Source organism: Rhipicephalus microplus, chromosome X (assembly GCF_043290135.1).
Source record: "Rhipicephalus microplus isolate Deutch F79 chromosome X, USDA_Rmic, whole genome shotgun sequence".
NCBI lineage: Eukaryota > Metazoa > Arthropoda > Arachnida > Ixodida > Ixodidae > Rhipicephalus > Rhipicephalus microplus.
The window spans coordinates 502,771,624-502,784,706 of NC_134710.1; positions in this window are offsets into that span (position 1 = coordinate 502,771,624).

Sequence of the window (13,083 nt, forward strand, 5' to 3'; positions counted from 1 at the left end):
GAACATGCTTCCGATCTCTGCCCAAGCCCGGTCCTTCTTTGTCTGACCTTTAAAAGAAGGGTGCCGCTTGTCATACAGATATGGGTACAATTTAATCGCGTCGATGAGGAGCTCGGCCGAGTACCCAAAGCTGGCCGTGGTGGCATTCGCCTGATGCGAGGAAAAATCCATGGAGGAACGTACGTGTCGTTCGTACCTCACGGCAGTAGGCAAGCACAACGAGAAAAAAAAATAACATACGAGGAGGCCGGATGTAAACAAAGGCTGACGTCACTTCACGTCTTCGCTGATTGGTTAAACTGTTTTGCGACTGCAGTCGCGCGTCCAAAAAATTGGTCAGTAAGCGACTGGCCAAAACAGTCGCTTTGCGACCGTTTGCGACCAGTCGCAAATGGTCGCGCGACCACGGCTAGTCGCCGGTGTGCACCAGCCTTAGGTTGTCAGGCAGGTCGTTAATGTAGATGAGAAAAAGTAAGAGACCAAGAACCCTGCCCTGTGGTACACTAGAGGAAACGTAACAGAGTGATGAAGAGTGGTTGTTGGCGATAGTGAATTGTTGGTGGTTAGTTAGGAAGTTTCTGAGCCGTGTTAGCGTGAGTGAATCAAGTTTTAGTGATGACAGTTTTAATATCAAGCGACAATGAGCAACACGATCGAATGCCTTTGCAAAATCTAGAAATAAACAATCTGTCTGTAGATTACTGTTCATGTTAGAATGTAGGTCGGTGGTGAACTCAAAGAGTTGAGTTTCGCAAGAACGACCCTTTCGGAACCCGTGCTGGTTTGAGAAAAAGAAATTGTTAAATTCCAGATGCGCATAAATGTTAGAAGCTATGATGTGCTCAAGCATCTTGCAACATATGCACGTCAAGGAAATGGGGCGATAATTTCCAGGTGAACTTTTACTACCTCTTTTATGAACTGGCACTACCTCGCTGTCTTCCAGTCAGAAGGCAACATTCCTGTAGCGAGCGACTGCCGAAAATTGTGAAACAGCATATTGCCAGACACATAAACAATGTTCTTTAATATTTTTGAATTGATATCGTCAATACCAGAAGATGATGACATCCTCAGATTTTCAATTATTTTAACTATGCCTTCAATTGTGATATCTATAGGTGACATGAATGAGTAATCGCGTTCAACAATTTCTGGAAGATGGGCATGCTCGCTAGTAAACACGGATGAAAAGAATGAATTAAAGACATGAGGACAATCAGTGTCGGCAAAAGGAGTGTTATTTGCATCGTGTAATGAAAGGAAGTCATTGTCCCGATCAGGACTTATTACTTTCCAGAATTTTTTTCAGATTAGATTTCAGGAGTAAAGGCATATCCTGGAAATAGTATTTATTTTTCGCAGTTGTAATTTCGTGGCAGTATTTCTTCAGGCATTCCTCGTATCTATCCCAAGACGTGTGTGAACGCGAATTTTTTGCAGACCGATAAAGCCGCTTCTTTTTGTTTCCAAGTCTGCGCAAAGACTTGGTGATCCATGGATTAGTTTTATCATTCGTAATCGTTATCAACGGCACGTGTTTTTCTATTAGGGCTGAAATCGCATTATTGAAAAGAACCCAGTTTTCCTCAACTGAGCGACACTAAAAGAAAAACAGCAGCACATTGTCAAGGAAAGGCTCAAGTTTCCTGTTAATGGCATCATAATCAGCTTTATTATAATCTCTAATTTTCTTTGATTCGGTTCCTGCAAATGGTGGCAAGAAAGAAAGATCAACTCGCAGCAGTTTGTGGTCACTAAAGCCATTCAAATAGTTTATGTGGTCTATAGTTTCAGTTCCAGTTGTAAGTTCGAACATCTCTTTGTCCATTGAAACTATTATTAGACCATCAATGTTGCATTTTCTTTGTATATATATATATATATATATATATATATATATATATATATATATATATATATATATATATATATATATATATATATATATATATATATATATATAACAGCAAAGGGCATCACCTTAAACTAATAAAGACTATTTGAGCCATTATCGACAATGCATTAAGAGCCTGCTGTCACCTTACAAAGAAAATCCTACATTGATGGTCTAATAATAGTTTTAATTGAAAAAGAGATGTTAAAGGACACTAATTAGTAATTACTTTCATCTAAAATTGACAACTTTTGGCGTCAAAAGTTCTCAATCAGACAAATCAGTTGTGTACGAAGTTCACTAAAAAGTCAATATAATGAAAGAATACCCTCATTTGCGAATGACGACGTTTAGTTATTTTGAGGTAAATGTTATCAATCTGACAGTTTGCTTGTATTTTGAAATGACGGAAAACACATCAAAATGATAAAATTAAGCCGTCATTTGGAAATGACGGCCTCTCGTTATTTTTAAGTGAATGTTGTCAATGTGATGGTTCGCTTGTATTTTGAAATGACGGGAAGCACATCAAAGCACGAAGAAAGGAAAGGTAGGAGAGGCCCTGACGTCACTCGTGAAGCCGTGATGAGGCTGGAAGTCGGCCATATTGACTGGGCAAATTCTCCTCTGTTGTTTACATTCGAATGTAAAGCAGAAGACACGACTCCCTCTCCGGCTCGGAAAGCACGTGAGCTGCGCAGCGCACGTGTCGTGATGATTCGAAACTTATGGAACGGGGCTCAACACTGTGGGCCAGCGCGACGTCTTCGGCGAAATCATTTCGTCCTAGTATTAACAGTGAGTAACAGCTCATTGACAACGAAGCTAGTACAAGAGAACGCGCGCTAGATGCACTCACAATGGTGAGTGTTTTCACGTCATTTATTCAGCAACTGTACAGACAACACGGTCGGTCGTGCACCTTCTACGGTTGCATTCCGCCACGCGGTCGACGCAGCGTCCGCCCCCTGTGTCCGTATTCCGCGTGAAACTCACCGGCGTCAGCATTCTGCGACCGTGGTGACTTTGAGCATGGTGCTAGTGATAGTTGAACGCGGTTGCTGTTACGTTGAGATTACATGCAATGCTTGGGGAGAGTATACAAAGTGGAAGAGAAAAGGTGTTTTAATACGCACATGCAAGTTGTTACTGTACACGCACAACATGAAACTACGTATGTGCACATGGTCCTCATTGCGTCATGCTGGACTCAATAGTTTCGTCCGTTGTCACAAGCAGGAGCACTGCTCAACCGTCACTGACCTGCAAGGCGTTCGTCGTCGTTCCGCTTCGTCATGGTGCGCAACGCAATTTCGCTGAACACTAATTGCTTCATCCGCGTCATCCACCGCACGACATATGGATATGTACTCGTTCTACGCACTGGTGAAACCCAGTGATGGAAAAAAAAGATTTGTAAACGTTGCTTAGAGTACAGTAACTCCCAGGAGAACACTGCATAAACAATAACGTGGTGCAGAGCACAGATATTGTCCGCCACGGCTCAGCACGAGACCTGCGGAGGCACACATGCCACCGCCAGCCGCGGCCGCTCAAATGCTTGACCAGCTTCAATGCGCAACACGTAACCATAGCAACGCCACCATTGTGCCTAGTGAAGATGGCCGTCATGATGTCATTTACGCCACACTTTTCACGCCCTGCGCCGGCTGGGCATGCCCTCTCCTACCTTTCCTTCCTCCGTGCATCAAAGTGATGAAATTGTGCCGTCATTTTCATATGACGGCTTGTCATCATTTTGACGGCGATAAGCTTGGAAATAGAGCTTCCGGTATAGTGACCGTCATTTTGACAATTTTTTTTGACAGTGTAGTTTTTCGGTCGGAGGTGCTGCGAATAGGGCGTGGAGGCAGCACGGCATTGTGGGGGCGACCGGGACTGACGACGAGCAGGGGACGGTGACGGGTCGTAGTGAGGTCTGCTCAGAGGTGCGGCAGGAGCGGAAAATGTGGTCGGCATTGATTGAAAAATTGATGGGGATGACTGGCGGACAGAAATGAGGTGATACAGAGGTGCATAATGTGACAGCGGAGCCCACCGGTTGCGGAGGCGAGGAGCAGAAGGGGGACGATGAGAAGGATCAGTAGAGTATACGGCAGGAATAAGATGTAGGCCGATGTTTCACAATTCTTGACGGCTGACGGCTTTTATCAAAGAGATCGTGGTCAGTGAAGGCGCAGGCGTCGGGAATGGCGGGGATACCGGCTGCGCTGCCTTGGCCTCTCGACGAATAATGCATGGGGGGTTGTCACATCGAGGGGCCTGGTGGAAGGCATCGTCACACGAAGAAGTAGCTGCTGTGTTCGGAAGACGCACGATGTTTTGGGCTACGCGGCCGGCTTTAGCTTGTTCGAGACGTCGGCATTCTTTAAAAATCGTGTCGATGCTCGAGACGTTGTTAAAAACCAGCAGGTTGAAAGCGTTGTCGGCAATGCCTTTCTAGACCTGGTTAACTTTTTCGTCTTCCGACATGCACTGGTTGGCCTTGGAACAAAGGGCCAAGACGTCAAGAATGTAAGAGACAAGACGGTAGAAGACTGGGCCCGCGTGACAAGAGCCTTCTTCGCAGTGAGCTTACGACCAGATAAATCTCCAAACAGGTCGGGGATCTCTTCTTTGAAGAAATTTCAGCTCGTCATTTCGGCTTCGTGGCTCTCAAAGCATGTTCGGGGAGTGCTTTCAAGGTAGAAAAGCACGTTGTCGAGCATTAGCGTAGGATCCCAGCGCTGAGTAGCACTGACACGCTCGTATCGGTTCAGCCAAGTGTCGAAATGTATTGGCGCCTTGACTGTGGCATGTAGTCATGTTCTCACGTGACACACATCTCATGATTGTCATGTTTGCGCCAGTCATATAACTTCGTCATTCATTGACGCCACCTAATAACAAAGTCAGCATGTGTGAAGCTAGCAAAACGGTAGTGAGCGCATGATGAGTGTGACATGTAGTCATGTGCGCGTGCTCACCAGCGTTCATTTCGACACGTCACGCTGGCGTTGCGACGCCAGGCGACGGTCCTGCCATATGCTCGCAGGCGCGCACCGCGCTGCGTCGCTTTGACGCATGCGCGTTTCAGCGCGTCGGGCAGCCCTCCTTCACGAAAAGAGGCAGACGCAGTCTTGTCTGGGTAACGCATCAGCACGAAATGCAGCACGTCACATTTTTCACCGGTCGCCGTCGGGCCGCGCGAACGGACGCTGGTCGCGCCTGGCGTCAGACCATAGAGTGCTCGCGTTTTGCTAACGTAGCGTCGCTGGCCCAGCATGCGCGCGCGTTAACGCAACATTGGAGTATATTGGGCCCTTCATGATGCACTCGCGGCTGTTTTGCTAGCTCCACATATACCAAATTTGGTGTTAGGTGACGTCAATGAACGAGGAAATATATGACTGGTGCAAACATGATAATTCTGACACGCGTGTCATGTAAGAACATGGCAACTTACCATGCTCATTGCGCGCTCGTGGTCGTTTCGCTAGCTACACATATAGTGAATTTGGTATCACTTGACGTGAATAGATGACGAAGATAAACGACACATCCAAACATGATAATCATGTTACGGAAGTCATGTACATATTCCTTTACTTCCACCTCGTTACGTTGTGCTGATTTTAAAATGACATATCAACCTTTATCATTAGTGCTTCGCATGTCATCGATCTGCCAAATTATTATTATTATTGTTGTGTTCCAAGCACCCCTGTGTCACGAGCGCTTCGAACCCGCGAAGGACCGGTTGCTGAAAATGCTTCCAGATGTTGACTACTCCCCTTCCCCCGCTCGGCGCAAACGAGCCACCGTCGTTTCCCCCGGCAGTTCGGCCACCACCTCCATCCGAATAGGAATAAACTTGTTTTTAACCGTTCGAGGCTGTCTGAGCTTTTTGGACTACCGCGACCAACGCGTACGTCTATGGGCCGACGACAACACCGGTCATAACAGTGGAAACGAGGATGGGATTTAGACCAACGCTACGCAACGATATTGACAAGCTACAAGCTATGGCTACGCACGGGTTCCCGAATCGGCTACCCGAATTCAATGGCTCATCATGGTCATCGTGGTTTGGACGCCTGAAATTTTACTTCGAGGCTAACAACATCACTGATGCAGCAATGAAGAGGGCCAACCTGCTAACGCTGTGTGGGAAGCAGACATACGACACAGTCTGTGCCCTGATTCAGCCACGCACTTCAGCAGCCGTTGACTACGACGACATCGTAACAGCGCTACAAGAGCACTATGACCCAAGGCCATCGAAGGTCTACTGTCGAGCCCGCTTCCAACGGCGAGACCAACTGGAAGGCGAAAAAGTGGCCGAATACGTAGCGGCTCTCAAAAAGCTCGCTGCTGACTGCAATTTCGGGACGTTGACCGTGACAACTGCAGCTACTGCGCAGGAGGGAGGCTCGACTGCCACACCTGCTAACACCACTATGCTCCCCTTGGACGTTATGTTGCGTGACCGTTTTGTGTGCGGACTGCGTGACGCAGGCCTACAACAACGCCTGTTCGCGGAGATGGGTCTCACCTTCTTCAAAGCCTACGACATCGCCCAACGAGCGGAGAGCGCCGGTCACCAGCAGAGGGATATTCAACGGAACATCGAGCCGGTGCAGCACACCAGTCAGCAGTCAGGTCATTCCACGTCTAAGGTGAAATCAAGCAGAAAGACACAGCGCTGTTGGCGATGCGACGACATGCACGATCCCCAGGTATGTCAATACAAGACAGCGACCTGCAATTTTCGCCAAAAACTGGGACACATTGAAAGGGCATGCATCTCGAAGCGCAAACAGCTCGGACCGAAGACTTCAGTGCAACGGAACAACAATGTCGACGCACAGGAGGGCCAGACGCAAGATACAAGCCGAACAGCACTAACGTTATCGGTACTATATGACTTAAACGCCGTTACAGTTCACGATTGCCAGCCTTGCCAATGCAACCACAGAAGCCCGCCAAGAGCTCCTATTCCTGAATGGGAAAGACCAGACACGCCTTGGCACACACTGCACATTGATTTTGCTGGACCTATCGAAAGGTGTTCGTTCCTGGTGGTTGTAGAGGCATACACCAAGTGGCTGGAGGTAAAACAAATGGCTACAACTACATCGGCAGCAGTTATCGACACTCTGCGGTCGTTGTTTGCAACGTTTGGCCTACCGCGCAAGGTGGTCTCAGACAACGGCACTCCGTTCGTGTCTAAGGAGATTCTCAAGTTTTACAGCGACAACGGCGTCTCGTCGGTTACATCAGCTCCTTACCACCCGGCTACGAACGGACAAGCTGAGCGCTACGTGGCTGAGCTAAAGCGCGCCCTTACTAAAGACCAGACTGGGACAATGCAACGCCGAATCGCGCGCTTTCTCTTCAGACAGCACAATACTGTTCAAAGTACTACTGATCAAACGCCAGCGAAATTGATGTTCGGACGAGAAATGAGAGCCCAGCTGACAGCAATTGTCCCGGAGCCCTCAGCGAAAGCACCGTCGGAGGAAGAAAAGCTCCCGCATAGCAGGAGAATTGAAAGTGGACAGCGCATATACGCCCGCCAGTTCCACAGAAAGCCCGGCTGGGTTGAAGCGACGGCACTCAAACGCATAGGTTTGCGGTCATGGCTTGTCGACATTGGTGGAAAGGTCACACGCTGCCACCTTAATCAGCTACGCCATTCAGGTAATTTGCCAAGAGGACCTCCCATTCAAGCAGCCACCTCGACGGAAGCTTCGTTCCACTTAGCCTAGCATCTCGCACCAGATGAATCGGCGCCGCCGCCCGCCGGCCCTGAACACAAGAGAAACGACACCCAGCGAGCGGAGGCTTCTCTTCCTAGTGCGTCCAGAGCGTCTACGCGCCCACGGCGGCCCCCAGATCGCTTCCAAGCGACAAGCTAAGGAGGGAGGAGATGTTGTGTTCCAAGCACCCCTGTGTCACGAGCGCTCCGAACCCGCGAAGGACCGGTTGCTGAAACTGCTTCCAGATGTTGACTCCTCCCCTTCCCCCGCTCGGCGCAAACGAGCCACTGTCGTTTCCCCCGGCAGTTCGGCCGCCACCTCCATCCGAATAGGAATAAACTTGTTTTTAACCGTTCGAGGCTGTCTGAGCTTTTTGGACTACCGCGACCAACGCGTACGTCTATGGGCCGACGACAACACCGGACATAACAATGATTATTATTATTATTGTTATAGCAATTATTATTATTAATATTACCTAGATTCATCCATCGCTTGAATACGCATCATCCATCTGGGATCCTGGTGGCACTAAACTAACACATGAATTGGAAGCAGTCCATAATCGTTCAGTTCGCTTTATCTTGTCCAATTACACCCGCACGGCCAGTGTTACACTAATGAAATCTCAGCTCAACCTACCTGAACTCGCCATTTGGCGTAAAATAGCCCGGCTAAGTATCTTTTATAAGCTTTATTATAATAACAATAGCCTTCTCGAACATTTCGTTAAACCACCCTCATTCATATCACCCAGAATCGATCATCTACAAAAAGCTCATGTTCCTTAACGCAGAACCACAACCCATTTGCACGCTTTCATTCCAAGAACTATTTTCTCGATTGAATCTACTCCCACGATCAGCTACCGCAATCACCGACGCATCACGTTTGAAGGTTTTTTTTTACAAAACAACATGTCTGGTGCTATTTGTTTTCTGCTTTGTGCTGTATATATATATATATATATATATATATATATATATATATATATATATATATATATATATATATATAAATAAAATGTGTGTGTTTGTGTGTCATGTCCTTTTTGTTTGGTTTCGTTGTTTTGGGGACTGTTTGTTGTTTTTTGCTTAGTGCTTGAACATGTACTACCTACATTATCACTACTGCTACGTTGTCTTTGTTGACGTACTTTATATATAACGTAGTTCTGTATTATCCTGCCAATTATTGAAATTTTGTTCTTGTATATATTTATCAAGTATTGTTTCCCACTTTTCACGTGTAACATGCCCCTCCTTTCTGTGATGTGAAAAACCTGAGGGTATAATAAATAAAATAAAATAAAAATGTTGTTACTTGACACGCATGTCATGATTATCATATTTATATGTGTCACTTACCTAGGTCGTTCATTCGCGTCGCGTAATACCGAGTTTGGTACATGTGAAGCTGGCGAAACGCCCGTGAGGGCATCATGAGCGTAGCACGAAGTCATGTTGTTACATGACACGAATGTTTTTTATCATATTTGCACGAGTATCATACCTTCTTCATTTATTCAGGTTCCGTAATACCAAATTTGGTATAAGTGAAGCTAGTGAAACGGCCACCAGCGCATCATTAGCGTGGCACCTAGTTATGTTATGACATACCAAGTTTGCTATCGATACCATTAAAGAAATAGGCAGGAGAGCTAAAAGTCGTAGGCGGCTAGATAAATAGATAGATATGCTCAAAGTTGCCGAAGTTTGCTAAGAAATGCTTCGCATTTAATAATAATAATAATAATAATAATAATAATAATAATAATAATAATAATAATAATAATAATAATAATAATAATAATAATAATAATAATAATAATAATAATAATAATAATAATAATAACAATAACAATCAGGACGAGCGCAGAAAACGCAGTACATGTAAAATTCCGGTAAGCAAGCTTTAATATTTCATCAATTCTGTTATTTTGCAGCTCTCCTGCAGAAAATGCTTGGTGAAGTTCATATAAAACAGCAAGTGACGCACGCTTACATAACTTATAAACAATGTCTTAAAAAAGTACTCTCAAGCTTTCTGACATGATATCTGATACAAGATATATGTGACCAAAAATAGTTTAACCATGAAAGCAGATAATGCGAATTCGCAGTTCACTTTTCGCAGTCGTGATAATTTCAGGAGATTTAAACAATGTCCTAAATGGAGATACAGCAGGACTAGACACCACACTGGTGAAAGACGTCGATAACAAGCGCGTCACTTCTCTTCCGGTACAGGTAGTGATATGCATGATACCGGAGGTACCGGTGCATGACAGCATTCGTTTGAAATATATCTTTGCAGTTTTCCATGAGCCACTTTTTCTTCAACCTTTTTCCAGCTGTGCTAATAACCGCATACATGCAGCCTACTGCTCTGGCCGCGCTTTTCACAGAAACCTTGATGACCTTGGCGGAGCCACATGGCTCCACAAGGCAGTCCACTAGCAACGTGACAGCATTCGCAAAAAAGGGGAACGGATAAAAAACAAACACACTGTAAACAAAAGTTAGCCGAAATGGGAGTTTCTCCAGCACATGAGCCCACAAAACTCCCCTGCCCCAATTATTTACTCCCTGGTAGGGAGTGAACTCGGCACATGTCATCGTAAAACGCCCCCTCCTTAATCACAGAGTTTATGAACGACATGACCTTGTTAAACTCCCCAGGGAGTTTCAGGTCACATGGTTACAAACTCCCTATAGGAGCTTTAAAAACCCTCTTTGGGCGTGACGTGTGTGTGTGTGTGTGTGTGTGTGTGTGTGTGTGTGTGTGTGTGTGTGTGTGTGTGTGTGTGTGTGTGTGTGCGTGTGTGTGTGCGTGTGCGTGTTTGTGTGTGTATGTGTCTGTACGGGCATATGTTTGCACGTCGGTGTGAAACACATGTGATTTGTGTGGCTAACCGTGTAACATCTGTCAACAGGCAACGAAATTATAAGTGCAGCGAAGAATAGCAACGACCGGTTGATATTTACTGGGAACATTTCAATATATTTCGCACCTTAAACCACGCTGCACATCGGTCCGATTCCTCAACGAAACGTCGTGAATGCCGCGCTTCAAAGGGCCGAGTAACAAAAAACTTCGAAGAATAAATTAATGGTAGCAAAAGTAAGCTGTTACGATCGTCAGCGGCTGCTCCTGGAGTTTCACCATCAGAAACTTCGAAGTGGTCTGAAGTAGGCTTCGCTCGACTACGGCAGGCTGGCCGGCAACCGGTCTGAGAGTTGCGCCGGCGACGCGCTCGCCCCGTATCCGCCGATAGTGGCTTCTCGGAGTGTCACCGGTATTTCACCGGCTGTAACATCTAAGTGGTAAGAAGGCCTCGCTATGCCGTCGGTATCAAGCCGGCATCGTATCGAACTCGCACTGTGCGCTGGCCACCGCGGCAAGCGCTACGAGCTAGCACCGACCACCGGCGATGCAAAGAATGTGTTTCACAAAAAATGAAAGCTGCTGGGATATATAACAGTCTTCTGCGCCTTGCGACCGCAGCTGTCAATGACTAACTACAAGGCGAGCGCCGAACGAGGCGGAGTACGATCGTCAGCGATTGCACCGTAAAACTTCGAAGCGGTTCGAAGTAGGCTTCGCTCGACTGCGGCAGGCTGGCCGGCAACCGGTCTGAGAGTTGCGCCGGCGACGCGCTCGCCCCGTCTCCTCCGATAGTGGCTTCTCGGAGTGTCACCGGTATTTCACCGGCTGCAACATCTAAGCGGTAGGAAGGCCTCGCTATGGCGTCGGTATCAAGCCGGCATCGTATCGAGCTCGCACTGCGCACCGGCCGCCGTGGCGAGCTCTGCGAGCTATACATGCAATGCATGCGAGCAACGGGAACAGCGACTGCGAACCGTCTCATTCGTTTAAGTCTATCGCTCCGTAGCTTAAACTGCGCGGATAGCGGACACCTATTTCTGTGCATGGGAAAAACGAGACGTAAACTGCACATCAGCAAGCATTTTGTGATCGCCAGCTGTCATTCATCGAATCACCGTGCCGTACTCGTGAGTGAGGCCTAGTCGTCGAACGCGGTAGCGGCGGTCTACCTCGGTTCATCGCTGCTGGAGCTGCTGAATGTGCCTCGTTAATGTGTTCATTCAAGGCCGCGCGCACTTTGTGTATGATTCAGTGCATTTTACGGGTCCATAAACAGCACTGCTGATGCGAATTCAGCCTGCACGACAGAGCGTCAACTGATAAAACTTTTTCGTTATAGTAAAAAAATATTAAATATTAGGCAGGATTAGGATAAAAGGCATGTGTGTTGAAGTGCTTACATCAGACCACCGCAAGTTCATACTTACGCCGTGCGTATTTATTGCTTAATCATTAGAAACAAAAAGGCTTTAACCTGGGCTACAGGAGGTCAGAATGTGGTGCCTATATATACTAGGTGACTATAAGGTAGGTGTGTACTGCGTGTGGCAAGCTGTGGTGAGTGCGAGTGTTGTGGTATTACGTGAACGTTGTGATAATGCTTGTGTACTGTAATCATTGTTGTGCGTATTAAATGTAAGGTAATTAAAGTTACGCTTGCGCATGGTACGGCTGCTGACGTAATTTTTTTTCTCGGTCGATGCAAAAAATTTACTCCCATACTGACCTGAAAAAGTTCCCCTATGGATGTAAATAAAAACCCCCCTGACACCATGCGAAAACCCCCTTCTGATGGGGAGTAAATTTTTTACTCCCAGAGACGGGTTTTTTAAAACTCCCATCTGGGTGTGCGCTAGAGGACAAGGTCATTTACTCCCATTTCGGCCTATTTCTGTTTACAGTGCAGCAACAGACCGAAGAAATAACGCCGCGGGTGAAAGGCGAGGAAATGGGAGGTTGGTGTAATGAAACATATGCTTGGCGGGCTCAGGAGAGACAACTTTTTTATTCTTTGGTTTCAATCGGGATTCTGGCAATTGACGTCGAACACCGACAGCACAGAATGAACTACAATTAAGTGAGGGAGAGGAGAGCGCTGAGACAGCGTAGGGGGCGCAGACCAGCCCTGTCGCCTTTTTGCACGGCAATGCACTGCGCCTTTGGGTGAGTGTAGAAAGGGTGTAAAAAAGAAAATGTGGAAAGAGGAATGAAAAAGAGGTTGTGGGTGGTAGGTCCCTTCGTCGATCTGCTTCTTTCGCGCGGAAGTGAAAAATTTCCCTAGATGTTGACAAATTTCCCTTTTACCCTAAGGACATCCCAAATTCTCTAGATCTAGAGAAATTTCACTAAAGGCGGCAGTACATTTTTTCTGTTTGTCTGCCCTTACCGGTACCCCAAACGGCATTAAAGCGACCAAACAATACTGCAAACGGCGGACCCCATCCGCAGTGCCCACCAATATTGCTCAAGATTCAGCGTTCATAATTGTGTGATTACCAATTAAAAAACAATTATTGCGCATACCTAAGGCACCAT